Here is a 15387-nt window from a genome sequence, read left to right on the forward strand (position 1 = left end):
AGCAACCTGCAGCTGCTTTGGAAGTCATATTTTATGGCCTATGTTCCCACACTATCTGAACACCTTGCAAGCTGTAAAGTGATTACCTTCACAACACAGAGAAGTGCTATTATCCCCATTTAACAGATGAGAAACAGGCACCAGGATATTAAGGGATTCTCTAACTAGACTAAGGACTCCCAGGAAAGTAAGATGAATTATCTAAAGGTATGAACCTACATGTAAATTAAAAATCATTAAACATCTGTGTGGAACCCCTCATTCAGAAATACACTGTCTGTTATTTATCTTAATGTAACCTTCCAACAGGCTGACTAAACTGTAGTGAGCTTAGGTCACTTTACTTTTGAAGGGGTCTGTAAGCTTTAAATTCATACAATTTGTTAATTCACCTTTACTGTCCGAGTGTTCCTATGTACACAATTCCCAGATAACTTGCTCAAAATCACTGAGGAATTGAACTAAGGCCTCCAAGTTGCAGACTCAGACTCTTCCCACAGGATCCTGCTTTGGTTCAACTCACAAATGACACTACACCTGCCTGTCCCCATCATGGTAATCCAAAACAGCATGAAAACAGCAAACAGACATATTAAAAAGGCTAAGTCTACTTCCCCTGAGTAAAATATAATGATCTAGCATGAGGCAGTCATACAGCAAAGCTTACTGTAAAAAATTCCACATCTCCAGATTATTTGTTATGTGATGGGCTAGCTGGCAGCAACCTAGCCCAGGGGTTCTGAAAGGGCAAACGATGATTGGAGGAGTTGGGATTCCCTTTCCACCAATCACACCCCAAAGACTCCCCCCCCCCCCCAGGGTCCCGATTGGCCCCTTGGAACACCTGGAGGGGGATAAAAGGGGTAGCCTGGGCTGACTCAGGAGAGACCAGTGAGGGACAACAAGGAAGGAGTTTCACAGAGCTGAGCTAGCAGGCCAGGAGCAGTGCCCCTGGAAAAGCAGGACCTGCAGGCAGCAGTGGGACCCTCAGCAGCATGGTGTATGGCCGGCAGGAGAGGCTCCCCACTGGGCTCCAGGATCCCCGAGGAGAGGCTGCAGCCAGCAGGAGAGGCTCCCTGGTTCCAGCTAGGATCTAAGCAGCAACCTGAGAGGTTCCCAGCTCTACTTCCAGCTCCTCCAATCAGAGGCCAGGCAGCTCAACATGAGACAGGGGCTCTGGGAAAGTCAAGACCCCTAGCAGGCAGGACTAGTACTACCAATGGTAGCTGTGTGGCCATGTCTTTGCCTACCATGTGGGTGATCTAGGTTCAAGTCTCAGCTGAAGTGACTTGGGGTGAGTGAAATAACAAGAAGCAAATCTTCTTGCAGTGGAAAGGGGCCATTGTGTTTTTCCCCTCCAGGCACCAAGGTCCTATGTTTCCTTGTCATTTGACATTTTGCATTTTGCGCCTTTTCATATTTTACCAACCCATATCGTTTGTTCTGCTGTTTGTGTTTTATATTTTGTTAACCCTGGTTCTTGTCAATGATTGTAAGTGTCTAAGCTTTGTTGAATCCTGCCCCCTTGGTGCATTGTAGTGTCCACTATACCCTCTGATTTATGCCTGTTATCAAAAGGTATATGGTTAAGTCCCCATTGGTGGTCTGGCTCTGCTCTATAGGGGAGGAGAGTCCCTACACCTCCCATAGCACTTGTGCACCTGCTTTGATCCGTTCAGTTGGAGAAGGGGTACCTCTTGGAGTACTGCCCAGGTTACAGTTACAAGGACTCAGTATTACTATCAGCCACATGACTGACTGACTGTCAGCACAAGCTCCAGGCTGTTTTACATTATCCAGTAGTATAATGAGTGAGTGAGAGAGAAACAATTACCCAATACCATGTTCTAAAATTTCAGCAATTAGAGAACTGAGTCTAATCTCACAGTATGTATGCTGGAAAAATTCCCATGTAACTCAATAGAAAATGTTATCAGCCTATAGGCTGTGGGAGTAGGCTCTTAGAACCTGATAAAAAAAACTCACTGAAGTCAACAGAAAGGCTCCCTTTAACTTTCCTGGGCTTTGAAACAGGCTCATACAGCTGACAAAAGATCATTACAGATGAACATGGAGAAGGATTTTCATATTTCTGTGCTTTGCTACATCTTATCTCTGTACATTCCCTCAGGCTAAATGCACTAATCCTTGACAAAGAGAAGCAAGAATTTTGGTATATGTGTTGTTTAAACCTGAACAATTTTATAATCTGCCTTTCTGATGAGCAATAATATAAAACTCGGATACTGGCCCTTCAGATCTGTTCATGAAGCTTAGAGGCACTAATGTTGTCTTGGTTAAATTGCAGCACTGGGTATTATGTTCTGTGCACACTAATCTCTGTGGTTTATATTGAAATACCAGTCACTTGTTATCCTGAGGAATTATGAAGTATGGCTTTGTGCTGTGGGCGAGCACTTTATTTCACATATAAGCAGATTGGTTGATGGAAAAATCTCTTTACCTGTTTCTTCTATGGGCCTGACCCAGTGTCCACTGAAATCAGCAGAAACAATCCCTGGACTTTTGATTCAGGCCATATGTAAGTTAGTAAAAGACACCATGCCTGTTTGGGCTTAAAGGTGCTCTGTGAGTATATAGAGCCACTGTTCTGTTGTGATCATCAGTTGCCAAACAGCTTTGCACTGAAGGTATAGAGCATACCCTGTTACATGCTGCCTGTCTTAGCTTCTCCTAAGCTGCTCTCAGGATCTAGTCCTTCACTTCCTTGGCAAGAGATATGAATAAGCACAAAAAATTTCTGCACACAATAGAATTACATTGGAAAATACCGTAACTAATCTAAAAACATTAGAGCAGGAAAGGACACCCGTAACATTCATCTCTGTCTCATTCTTTTGCTTTAAAACCACCAAATGCTACATGTTCTGTGTAGCTTGAAAGACTTGGGTCCTCTGCTTTGGTGCTGGAGTGTGAGTGTGAGTACACATGTACTCGTGTAATTGCTTTATTTCTCCATTATTTATGTTGGTAAAAAGAAATAGATTTATAACCCTGAACTTCTACTGCTCTGTCTCTTCTGAAATGCTTCTGTGATAAGGGAATACGCCATTTCTGATGCTGCAGAAAGTAATGGCATTAATACTAATACTACTAATTGAGAAAGGAGAGGAAGAGGCTGAGTAAACCCCTGATTTATCTTAAGAGGAGCCCAGCTTTCAGTCCAGGAACCCAGAGAACCAAACTTAAAGATGGGACTACAGAGTCAAGTGATTTTTCTTTGCTGTTGCTGACAAACTTTCAAGAAACCTATTGCTATTTCATAAAACCAATTTAAAAAATCCACACTTAAAAATAAGATGACTGTCTTTGCTTCCCAAAGATTCTCTTCAAGAAATGTATTCTCACAAGGGCCCATAAAAAGATGGATGCAGCCTAGCCCTAAACATAGCAGGGCTCTTGTGGAACAATACAGCAGTGAATTCTAAAGAGAAGGGAACTAGTGAAATACCTTGCTACACATCCTCTCTCTTTTATATTGGGAGAAGTTTTTATGTTAGGCAAGGTGCATGTAAGTACCTCCTTTTATCTCAACTGGTAGAAAAGCATGCAGAGAGACATGATACCACGAACACTCTCTCAAGGAGACAGTTACAGATCATGAAAGATTTTCTTAGTCAAAACCACATCATTTCCACACACTCACCCAGAACCACCAGGGGCAAGGCCAGCACCAATCCTTGCAGAGGACATACCAGACTCCTGAATTAGTAGAGCATGTTGCAATGGTCTAATCCTGAGGCAAGAAAGCATGAAGCAAAGTAAGATATTCCACATGACAAAGAAAAAGCTGACATCTCCCACCCAGATAAGGTGAAAAAATATGCCTAGTAATCTCATCTAAAAACAGGGGGATTGAATTAGACACCTAAAGAGAGCAAAAAACAGTTGAATACCCTCATCCAACCATACAGTTGGTCCAATCAAAAATATCACCCCTCCTAAATATCCAGTCAAAGGGAGAGACACATTCCTCATATCTTTCAGTTGTTTTCCCCGAAAGCACACCAGCACCTCTGTTGTATCTGAACAGAGCCTCAGGTGGCTTGCTCTCATCCATGTCTCTCAGGCACTAAGAAAGGAAAGGCGCTCTGTTCCAATGCCTGGTTCAAAACAGACAGGAAGTTAGATGTTAGGTACATGTAAAAGACATTGATAGCTGTGCTTCCTTACTAATTCTTCTATACCAGCTGAACAAGGAGAGAGCATGTGGGGAAATAATATGAACAGAAAAAATGGATTTGGTAGAGATGAAAAATATAACAACTATTAAGAAATTATTGCAAATTATGCTTGATTAAAACTGTATATGATACATCTTGGAAAAAGAAATGCAAGTCATGGTTATGTTCTTCCCTAGGGTGTATGAATGAGAAAAAAAATGTAATTTTCTTTGCAGTCATTGGATGAGAGGCTAACCAATGGCAATCCAGGTCAGCTCCTACGCCCACAGTGAGTCTGTCTTCTATTTCAGAACAAGAGGCATGTGCTTGCCAGTTTGGAAGGAAATCAAGCAGGCACTGATCTTTCATTCCATTGCCAAGTGTATTACAAGAAAAAATATACTTCATCATACTTATTTTTGGTCCTTTATCTTCCAGCTCTGGATCTGATTTGTAGAAAGGAATTAAGGCATGATCTGTAGAAGGATGGAACTATTTTAAAGATGTGTGAGCTCGTAGCTGGTATTCCAGAGGTCTTTCAAAACACTGCTTAGGATCAATCTGTGCTCTTTAGTCCTACTAATGAAGAACAGCTGTAAGGATCTTTTTTTTTAAGAGTCCAGTTTAAAGCATTCCCCACACAGGATAATTTACTGTCACTGATTTTAAAACTGCCTAAAGGTTTCTGTGGTAAAAATAAAATACAGCTTTTAAAAACTAATTTGCCATGGAAGTTTAAGGATACTTGTGATTTCTGTCAGCACATGTAAGACCAGATTCTGTGATGAGTTGCATCTTTGTAAATCTGGGCTAATCCCCTTGAAATCAGTTACGTTGCCGCAGATTTACAGAGGCATTACTGAGGTCAGAATCCATTATGTAGTATGCCAAGAACAACTTATTAATCACTCTGGAATTTTGATGCTTTAGTGGTACCACTAACTCATGATGTTTTACAACTTGATTTTTTTTGCAATAATGACCAAGGTTCAAGGACAAGTTCACTGTGGACAACAGAAATGCTCTTTACAGAGAATGATGAAGGCAAATGTCTAGAACCATTCTGCCCTGGGCTTTTAAAGTATATTAGAAGGATGGATTTTTCCCTATATTGGGCATGAATGTCATCATAGCGAAAAATCTACAGGATGTGTTTGAATTTTTAGTTCTAGAAAGACATAAACATCCCCTGATTTTTTGAAGTTTGAGAATCTGTGCATGAAACTGTCCAGGAGCATGTGCACCCCCTGAGCATGGCGGTGCAACCCCTACAAAAAGGTGTTGGCAGCACCTTCAGACAGTCGCTGTTCACCAACCTCCTCCCTCACTGCCATCAGCACTGGCAGCGTCTGCAGGAGCTCACCATTTACTGCCACCATGCTTCCGTCACCGCGCTCCCACTGCCACTGTGCCCCCCTAGCTGCCAGGGGCACTCATCATTCTAAGCTTATGATTTACCCTTGATGTGGAATGTGGCTGCTAAAGGTGCAAGACACCCAAGTAGTTGGGTTAACTTTGTTTAGTGCTCTTAACACTGTTGAAAAAGACACAGCTGTTGCTACTTGTGTGATGGTGAGATCTAGAGTGTGACCATCTTGGTGCACACAGGCATGCACAGATCTCAGAATTAAAACACGGGGATGTGGGAGATTACACCCATGGGCATTCCCTCCCCACCTTTCCCTTTCTCCCCTGCAGGAAGACCATACCAGGGCAGCAGCTGCCAGGGACTTTTTGGAGTCCCCAAAGCAGGTACGACTCCCCACCACTTCTCTTGTCACCCCCTTCTACCCTGGCAGAAGGGGGGACCTGCCCACTGCTGCCACTGTCCCTGACTGACTTGGGGGCAAGGGAGCTCTAGGGCTCCTCCTGCCCTGCCCTAGCCAGGGACTATGGTAAGCAGCAGTACCAAGCTTTGCCAGGGACAGCAGTGGTGATGGCAGACAGGTCTGCTCTTTCAGCATTTGCTCCCAGACCATGGGGGATGGTCAGGGAGCAGGAGTGCCTGGAAGCCTGCCGCTGCTGCTGTCCCCAGCTGACCCGGAGACCAGGGAAGCTCCAGAACTGCTCCAGCCTGGGGCTGCAGGGACCAGCTGCATGGGGTGCCAGGACTGCAGCAGTGGTAGGGGATGGGTCCCTGCTCCCTTCTGCCTCTGCTGTGTTTCCCTCACTAGCCTGTGGTCTCCAGCTGCAGGAAACAGCTGCATGGAGTGCTGGGAAAGGATAGGGATTGTGGCATCAGTGGGTAGTCCCCCCTTCCAGGTGCTCTTGCTCCCTGCCATGGCCAGAGAGTAGGTGTAGGAAGGGGAAGGTTTGGGAGGAACTCATTGATGCTGCCACCCCTGGCTCTGCCTAGCCCTCCAGGCAGCTGGAGCCCCTGGACTAGTAGGGGAAATGCAGTGCAGGAGGAAGGAGCATGGACCTGCCCCCTGCCACTGCCACAGACCTGGCACCCTGTGCAGGTGCTCCCTCAAACCCCATGCTGGAGCAGGGCAGAAGCAATCCTGGGGCTTCCCCACTGCTGGGTCAGCTGGGGACAGAAGGGGCAGCAGGTTTATAGGCATGCCTCCTCCCTGCCCACCAAGCAGGTTTCCTAGTCCAGTCCAGGGCTCAACATTGCAAGGGATCCAGACATCTAGAACCACTGTGAAATGGAGCCACTGGGACTTAACTTTTGCTGCGGAAGCAGGGTGGTGCAACCACACCACTGTACACCCCTCCCCCAGATCTGCCTCTGCACACAGGCCATTGGATCACTTTTACTCATAGTTGACCAATGCTGGATTTGAAGCACTGTTAAGGAGATGTTGGTCCCCATCCACTATTAGGAATCCTAAAGAGAGCAACGAAGGTACCATTGCAAGCAGCCCACCATTGACCAAGGAATAGAGGAGACAGCCTAACCATAGTCTTCTTTTTCACCTCTAATTTCTGTGGCTGCAGAGCATACCTTTATGGTTAAAAGAAAACTGTTCAGAACACTTTTTTCTGAGCTTTTAGCCTGATGGAGGACCTAAGGCATACTTGGAAATTAATATAGAGATTCTCCCCCTCTTTAAGAATCAGTGCAGGCCCAATTCTTAAGTTATAGTGTGGTGCAGATAGTCTTGACTTGACATACCAGTGTGGAAATGCACCCTAGACAATCTGCTTTACTCTCCAGTTAAAGAAGATGACACTATTATGCTTCTGGACTTCAAAGATATGGGAAAGGGAAATGTGAACAAGGAAGAGGATAAACAGAGAAGTTTGGAGAAGAATATTAATAGTGTATGTCCAGGAAGAAAGGGAAGAAATGTAAGGAAAGAGGACAGGGAAAACTCTGGTGAAAGAAACAGAAGAGGAAGCAGAACATAGGTAATACAGTAAGGAAAAAAGAGAACAATATTATTAAAAGCAGCAGCATCTAGACAAGCTACTTCATGTGTTATAAACAAGAAGGTCTGAATGTGGTGAGCACTCCTAAAAATAAGCACAAGTAGCGCAGGGGTTGACAACATATAGCCTATGGGCCAGACTCAACCCACGAAGCCATAGAATCCAGTCTGTGGTTGTGGGGCTTCAGGAGCATTTGGTGGCACGGAGCTTCAGCTGTGGACGCTATTCCTGTGCAACTGTGGGGAGAAGTGCCAGTCCCACTGCCTGGCCGTCTGACCTGAGTTGTTTTTTTCAGTCAGAAAAGATTGTCTGCTGGTGGTCTAGTGGATCAGGCAGTAGCAGCAGGAGAGTGGAGTTCTAGTCTCAGCTCTGCGAACAGCCTATCTGGGCATATCTGTGCCAGTTTAGGGAAGCACAGCATACCTGCTCCATGCACGCTAACTTTAGAAAGTAACAGAACAAACACAGAGTGGTCACTGACAAGCCCTCTATCTTGGGTGTGCTTCTCAGCTTGTGCCCAGTGCTGCCTCTTAACTTTAGGCATGGGAGTAAGTGTGTTGAAGGCATTAGGACTACTGACATGCATCAAGTTAAGCATGTTCTTAAAGTGCTCTGTTGGGTCAGGGGTTTAATCAGAATGCCATTCAGGCCAGGAACTGTCTCTCCATACTTGTCTATATTATGCTTATTATGCAATGATGTGCTAATGTCTGTAGGGATAGCTGGTGCTACTGCAGTACAAATAACAACCCCCTTTAGAAACATTAGTCTCTTGTCACTGCTGGAGGACTGAGCCACTCAGATACATTTCTGAAATGACTCCATCCCTCCAGGAAAATATCCACCACCTCTGTTCAGAACTCCACAAAAATCTCATTTCCACAATAGTTTATTTTCTTTGTCGTGCTGAAGCAAGGATCAGATGAAAAGCTGGAGCCACAGGGAACAGAGAGTGGTATTATTCCAAAAGACTCACCAGGGGGCAATTGAATTCTGAATGCCAAGTAGGACATCGTATTTCAAGGAAACCACATAACATTCTGACAGGTCTTGGATGCTATAATGGATATCTAACTCATTTCACAGCAGACCCCTACTGCAGGGATCTTTTAGAAGGTTCTTTGGCTGCTTTTCTGTAGCCTGGAGACAAGAAGCTAATGCATAAAAGTAATCAAGACACATAATTGACATGTCAGTTCTGTAACTGACCCTGGGGCTATTTAGCTACACTCTGGCACATATAGAACAGAGACAAATGGCCATCAAGCTTAATTCAGATCAAAGTGAAGTTGGCTTTGCAGAAGATGATGCATGCCAGAGGCAGCTTTGAAAGACTGCCAATTTACCAAGGATTTTTCCAGTGAATAGTGTTTTGGGGTGTTTCAGTTTTTGGGTGCCCAATTGCAGAGGTGCTAAGTGGATCTGTTTTGGGGGGAAATTGTTTAGCCATCTGAATAAGGTATTCATCATTGGTGGTGGCAGCAATCTCTTGATATAAAAATGACAGTCTTCCAGCAGGGAAGAAGGTGATTCCAGATAAGGTATTAAAAGTTGGACACACAAAATCAGCAGTCACTTTTGAAATAGGTAGATGTGATACCACATATGAGTGTGCTAGAGGGATGAGACTTGGTACTACCAGCACGGAGTACAGGGGAGAAATGGTGAGGATGCTACATTACAAAGTATTAATATTTTAAGAATCTCAGAAAAAAAATTCCTGTGTTTTGAACACCATGAATATTAAAAAATATGCTGGATCAGTTCCTTTATCCCAGTTTTATTTGGGATGGTTTCTTATGGCCATCACATCAGATCAATTGGAGTCCAGGCTCACTACTTGTACAATTACATTTGCTTTGGTGAGTTACTCCCGTTATTAATTTTGCTTTGGCAAATTACTCCTGATATTACCGATTCATTTAAATGGGCATATTAACTATTTTAATAAGCAAAGTGCATCCAGTTCTCAGCTGGTATAAATGAATAACTCTTTTGAAGGCAATAGAATAGCACCTATTCACACTAATACAAAATAGGATGTATTAACTTAATATTTCGATTCATTTCAGAATTTTATCTCATTAAGATTTTCCTCATGGGACAACCAATCCAGACAGGCACAGCTTCAGGCACAGTGAAATGCACCTGGTATCGCATTCTAGGGAACATTGGAGATGATCCCCACTTTTATGATGACAATGAATCAGTGAACCTGCGCATGAAGTCTTCTGCCAGCCCATCCTATAAATTTGTTATCATTTTCCAGGGACAGAATCTAATTATTGGAGGTTTGCCTTGATTTAGTCCCCTTCTTACTGCTGTAGCACAGAAAATGTATCTGGGAGGGGGGCAGAGCCCTCTGCTCTCCCCCAACTTCTTCCCCCTTCCCCCTCTGCTTACTGTTAGACTGTGCTCTCCTTGAACGGGGAAGTCAGCTCTGCTGGGGCCCAATGAGCTATATGGTAAATCGTGAGTCTTTTCAGGTTTGGACTAGTATCGTGCATGGCTTATATTTAGGGATAAAGGTTGTAGTTGCATTGGCCTAAAAGTACAAGCTTGGTTTTTATTTGTAAATATACATTTTTGATGCAATTCTCACTCTTTGGCATGTCTGGTTCATGACTAATCCCTTAATTGTATGCAGATTAGCTTTGAAAAAGGAAACCAGGAAGGTGTGGGAGATGCGGCAGCTCCCTAGGGAAGGAAGGAGCCAGTCCTGGCAATGCCAGCTCCTTTCCTTGATGTCTCTGGCTAGGAGGTACCAAGCCAGCTCCCTGAGCCAGGGCACAGCACAGCTGGAGGAATGGGTATAGGGAGCAGCCCAGGTGCTATGGGCCTGGGCGGGCAGCCAGGAAGTGGGAGAGGAGCTGGCACAGGCCCTGGCCCAACCCCACCATGCCCATTGGCAGTTGCAGGAGAGCAGGGCAGGGCAGTGGCCAGGACTGGGGGGCTCACTTGCTTGGCTGAGCCCCATTGGTCCATGGCGGGGGGGAAGAGGGCAGCACTTGCCCGGCACCCATTGGGCGAGGCAGCCATTAGGCTGTTGCGGAGTCAGGTTGCCCTTTTTCTTAAGCAGCGGTATGCCCCAACAGCAGCAGAAGTGTTGTGTTGGGTGGCTACTGGGGACCCCCAGCTCCTCCTCCTCCAGCCCCAGCCTCCATTGGTGTAGTGGGGCGGGACAGTTAAGCAGCGCCAGCTCCTGTGCATGCTCTGGGGGCTGGGTGGGGTCGCACCAGTGCCGCTCCCTTGAGAACCAAGGGGTTCAAGAACACGGTGGCTGCCCCTGCCCCCAGTCATTGGGCTTCAGTGGGGGGCATAGGGCTTGGAGGTGCCTCCTGGCTTCTCTTCCCAGTGGCAGTGGTGGGGTGGGCCCTCCTGGTGCTGGGGGCAGGCAGGCAGCCTGCCCCTGTAGGGACCTGAATGGGCACTAGGGGGAGTGCCTTCCACCTCTCTGTGTCCAGGGGTGGTCAGGGCCAGATCCCTGCCCTACAGATGGGAATCCACTGCCCAGTCCTAAGTTGCACATGGACCCTTCCCTCCTGCTTGTTGCAGGGTGTGCTGTTTGACTCCATCCTTAGCTCATCAGTAAGAATGCCTGCAGCATTGGACCTGGTCCTGCTATTTATGAGCCCTGCACCCCACCCCCACCCCCCTTAGTGCCAGATGCATGGTGTCTGGCTGCTTCCAGAGAGTAAAGGGATGGGGTGTGGTGAAGATGGGCTACTCAGTTGGTTCAGGCACAGAGTAAATTCTGCAGGCACAGACCATTGGGTGCAACTGCTTTTTTGTTGAGTTGCAAAATTAGGTACCTGGCAGACAGCAATTCTTGTGATGGAAAGAGACGAAGATCAGGGAGGAGTGAAAACGGCTCTGCCTGTTTCTTCTGCATAGACTTTTCTTCCCCTTTCCACCAGAAATAGCCTCTTAGAGGGCACTGATAAAAAAAATGAAGGAATTGATATCTCCCTAGTTTTCCTTTTTTTCAAGACTTGGATTTAAGAGGCGGTTAAAAGGGAAGGGAAATCTGCATTCCTCTCCTTGGCCTCCTTCCTGGTAGTTAAATGGGCTGCATTATTTAACAACAGCCTGTTTTATTGCTGAAATTCTCAGAACCTTAACTGTAATTTTTTTTTCCTGCCCTCTTACATAAGCACCATTCTTGTGAGGGGTGTGGCATTGCCTCACTGCTGACTCATTTAGCATTGAAACTCCACATGCAGAGCAGCTCAGTTTTAGTTCAGAAATTCATTTCTAAGTAGTGTAGAAGGCTGTGCATTTCCATTGCAGTATTTTAATATACAAGTATAAAAAAGATGCTTTATGTAGCATATAGGCTACAGGGTGCAACATCAGATTCAGGAACATGAACAGCTGAGAAGACTGGGGTTTGGGGTTTAGTTACAGTGACATAAAAGCAGGCTTGAAATTCTGGAGAATCGCCTGCCTGGTGCTGCAGCAAGCAACTTCTAAAAATACCAGCTTGTCCTGTTTACCTATTTATATGCCAAGCAACAAAAGCAGCTATTGGACTCCCATCTCAGCAGCAGCAACCTTCTGCCAATAACCATTTATGCTCTGCATTACTAGAACTTAAGGTTTTGTTTTCCCCTAGCAATACAGTTGAGTACATACTTTCACAAACCTAAGTTCTCCTTTCTCTCTACTTTTCCTTTTTATTCTTTCTTACTATTTCAGTCTCCTCGGTTTTCATCTCTATGGCCTGTCTAACCTTTATTGTGGCCAGACAAGCTGACTTGGCCTGCTTGGTCTTCATTTTCTCTTCTGGCCCTTATTACTTTCTTTCTCCTTCTCCACCACCTTGCTTCAGTGCTCCTTCCCCCTTTGGTCTCTGTTTTCTCTTGCCTTCCCCTTCCTACGTGGGGAAGATGACTCTGCATTGTTTTGTGGAAGGGGACAAAGAGGGCACAAAGATCCCCATGCGGGGGAGGAAGTTGGTAGAGTTTCTGTAAGGAAGGGTCTGCTATTCCCGAAAAGGATACTGCTATAAAACAGTGTCTGTCCTGTCCTCTTTTCTTCCCCTTTGCTTGTGTGGAAGCTTTTTTAGGGAAACTTCTCACTGGATCTCCCTACAAAGGTATGATGTGGTGTCACACCAGGGTAGTGTTGGGCTTTACTAGCCATCTCTGCTGGAGCCAACAAAGTCCTTTCTATAGTGTTTACTGGGGCTGTGCGAAATGGCACTGTTCTGTCTCAACTTCAGTTTCGAGGTTTGGACAGAACAGTGTTTTGTTTCGAATTTCATTTCAAGTTGAAACAGCTGTTCTGTTTCGCTTCGTCGTAACAGTGAGGCTGTTTTGATGTTTTGCCCAACCATCAGGCTGAGGAAACAAACTCAGCCCAGCTGGCCTAACTTTCCATCCCCATCCTGATCATAGGGCTGGGAAGGGAAACTGAGTGATTGGGTTCAGTTCCTTTCCCCAGCCTGATCGCAGCGCTTGGGAGGGGAACTGAACCTGGGCTCAGTTCCCTTCCCCTGTGCTGTGATAGGCTTCCTGCAGCCCAGCGGCGAGAGACGGAGAGAGCCAAGGCTGCACTCCTGGCTGCTTCTGGGAACACAGCCCTAATTCTCCCCCATCTCCCACCACCTTGCTGCTGGCTGCTTCGAAACTTTTGAAACGTTTAGACTATCCTCGTTTTGTTTCGAAGCCCTTTGTTTTGATTTGATTGCACTGTTTCGAGTTGAAACAGTGTTGAATCGAAACAGCCAGTGAAATTTCGCACAGTCTTAGTGTTTGCTCTATGTCGTTGAGTTCCAGGGATGGGTACTCACTCACACCTCCATGCCTTCGGGCTTCTGTCCTCCAGTCACCATTTGGCAGAGACCGGTGGGGTGCTAAACAGCTTTATCTTTATTAGGAACAGGATTCAGCAACTCACATGTTCACAGCTTGCAGGGAGAACTACAACTACCCACCACCACAACCCACACCCACAGGGCATCGGGGAGAGACTGGGTCATCCCACTGCTGGCTCCTTAAAGGTACATTCCGTATACCACACCTACTGCAACAAAGGAGAAGACAAGAAATTAGAAGGGTTAGTACCACATTGTTTCGCTGTGGGTAGATGGATGTTGGGCTCCTGTGGGTGTGAACAGGTGAGGGCCCAGAGGAGGTCAGAGTTACCTTGCCAGGGAACCTATTTTTCTACACCAGCTCTGGACTGATGCTTACCTCTTCTGACTGGCACAGAGGTAAGTAGCACTTTTCATTCAGATTCCAACGTGCTTTACATGACCTCATTTAAAAAACGGGGACATCAGCGAAGAAAGGGCTTGTCTACATCAGTGGTTCTCAACCTTTTTTGTACAAGGAGCCATCTGTAAAAACTGATGGCCAGTCCAGCCCCGCTGCCCCCCCTTCCCACCCTCAGCCCCTCCAGTGTGTGGGGCAGGGAGTGGTTGTGTAGGGCATGGGGGGCCCCAAGCAGCCCCTCGCAGACTGGAACTCTTCCACCCTGAGGAAAAATCCATGGTTTCCCACGTTATTCTGCTTTAAAGGAGAATCCATTTCTAAAGTTTGTTCATGACCCTTTCATAGATTTTTGTGACCCACTTTTGACTCACAAACCACAGGATGAGAAATGCTGGTCTATATGACCTAATGCGGCATGGTGTAAAATACCCTGAGCTGTCTGTCTATACATGAAGTAGCTAGTGTTCTGCAAACAGCACAGAGCTCTGCCATGTTTTTTGGAACACCTTGATTATCTCTGCACTGTGCACTGTGCTGTGCGGTGTAGACATTCCCTGAGTGACTTGCCTGTGATCACCTAGCATATTAGGGTGGAGCTGGGACTAGTGCCTAGGTTTCTCTGTCCTGGTCCAACACTGCATGGTGGCGGCGGGGGGCACTGCCACCGGAACCCTGCCCCTTCCCTTTCTCCTTCCCACTCCCCGTTGCCTCCCCCTACCTGATGGGGGCATCGCAGTGGCTCCTTCACTACCTCACCCCCTCTGTCCATAATGCTCCAGGCCCTCGCAGCTAATCAGCATGCATCCTCTGGGTGGCATACACACAATTGCCCGGGAGAGTTACGGATAGATGGACAGACTAAGGCTTTTATTATCTTAGAATTTCTTTAGTAACCATCACAGTGTTATGAGCCTCAGTTTACCTATAACACTGGTACATGGGAAAGAATGGGTTAAAGTGAAGCTGGAGTTGCTGGCCTGTCCTACTAAAGGCACATCCATTCCTCTATAGCAGGGGTAGGCAATGTTTTTTGGCCAGAACGCCAAAAAAAACACAATGTCTGCTATGGAAGGTGCCGGAGTGCTGGCATGCCAGAAAAACAAAAAGGGGGGTGGGGGATTACATGGCAGGATGCAGTGCATATTACTATATTTAATAATCATAATATTGCCTTTGTTGTTGTGTATTCCTTTTTTTGTTGAGCATGTTATGAGAGAGAAAAAAGAGACGAGAAAGAGGAGAGAAAGAAAGAAAAAGGAGAGCAGGGAGAGAACTAGACGCACACAGAGAACCACTGTACACAAACACAAACACAGAGAACAAGAACACACCCAGAACAGACACATGCAAACACACATCTGGAACCAGATGTGCGCTCACAAAGACATGCAGAACCAGACAGAGGCAGACGAACACAGAACCAGATGCACATGTTGCAGAAATTGCTATGGTTCGTTTCTCGGGAGGCGAAGAACTCTCAGTCACAGACACACTCCATTAGTAACACAAAAGGTATATATTTGCAAATAGGGTCAGAGTGAAGACAAAAGACCACCCTCTGCCCCCGGGGAACACTTCTCAGCAGGCTTTATCCCCTCTCTCCTGAG

The sequence above is a fragment of the Crocodylus porosus genome, unplaced genomic scaffold (assembly GCF_001723895.1).
Source record: "Crocodylus porosus isolate Cpor-Errol unplaced genomic scaffold, CroPor_comp1, whole genome shotgun sequence".
NCBI lineage: Eukaryota > Metazoa > Chordata > Crocodylia > Crocodylidae > Crocodylus > Crocodylus porosus.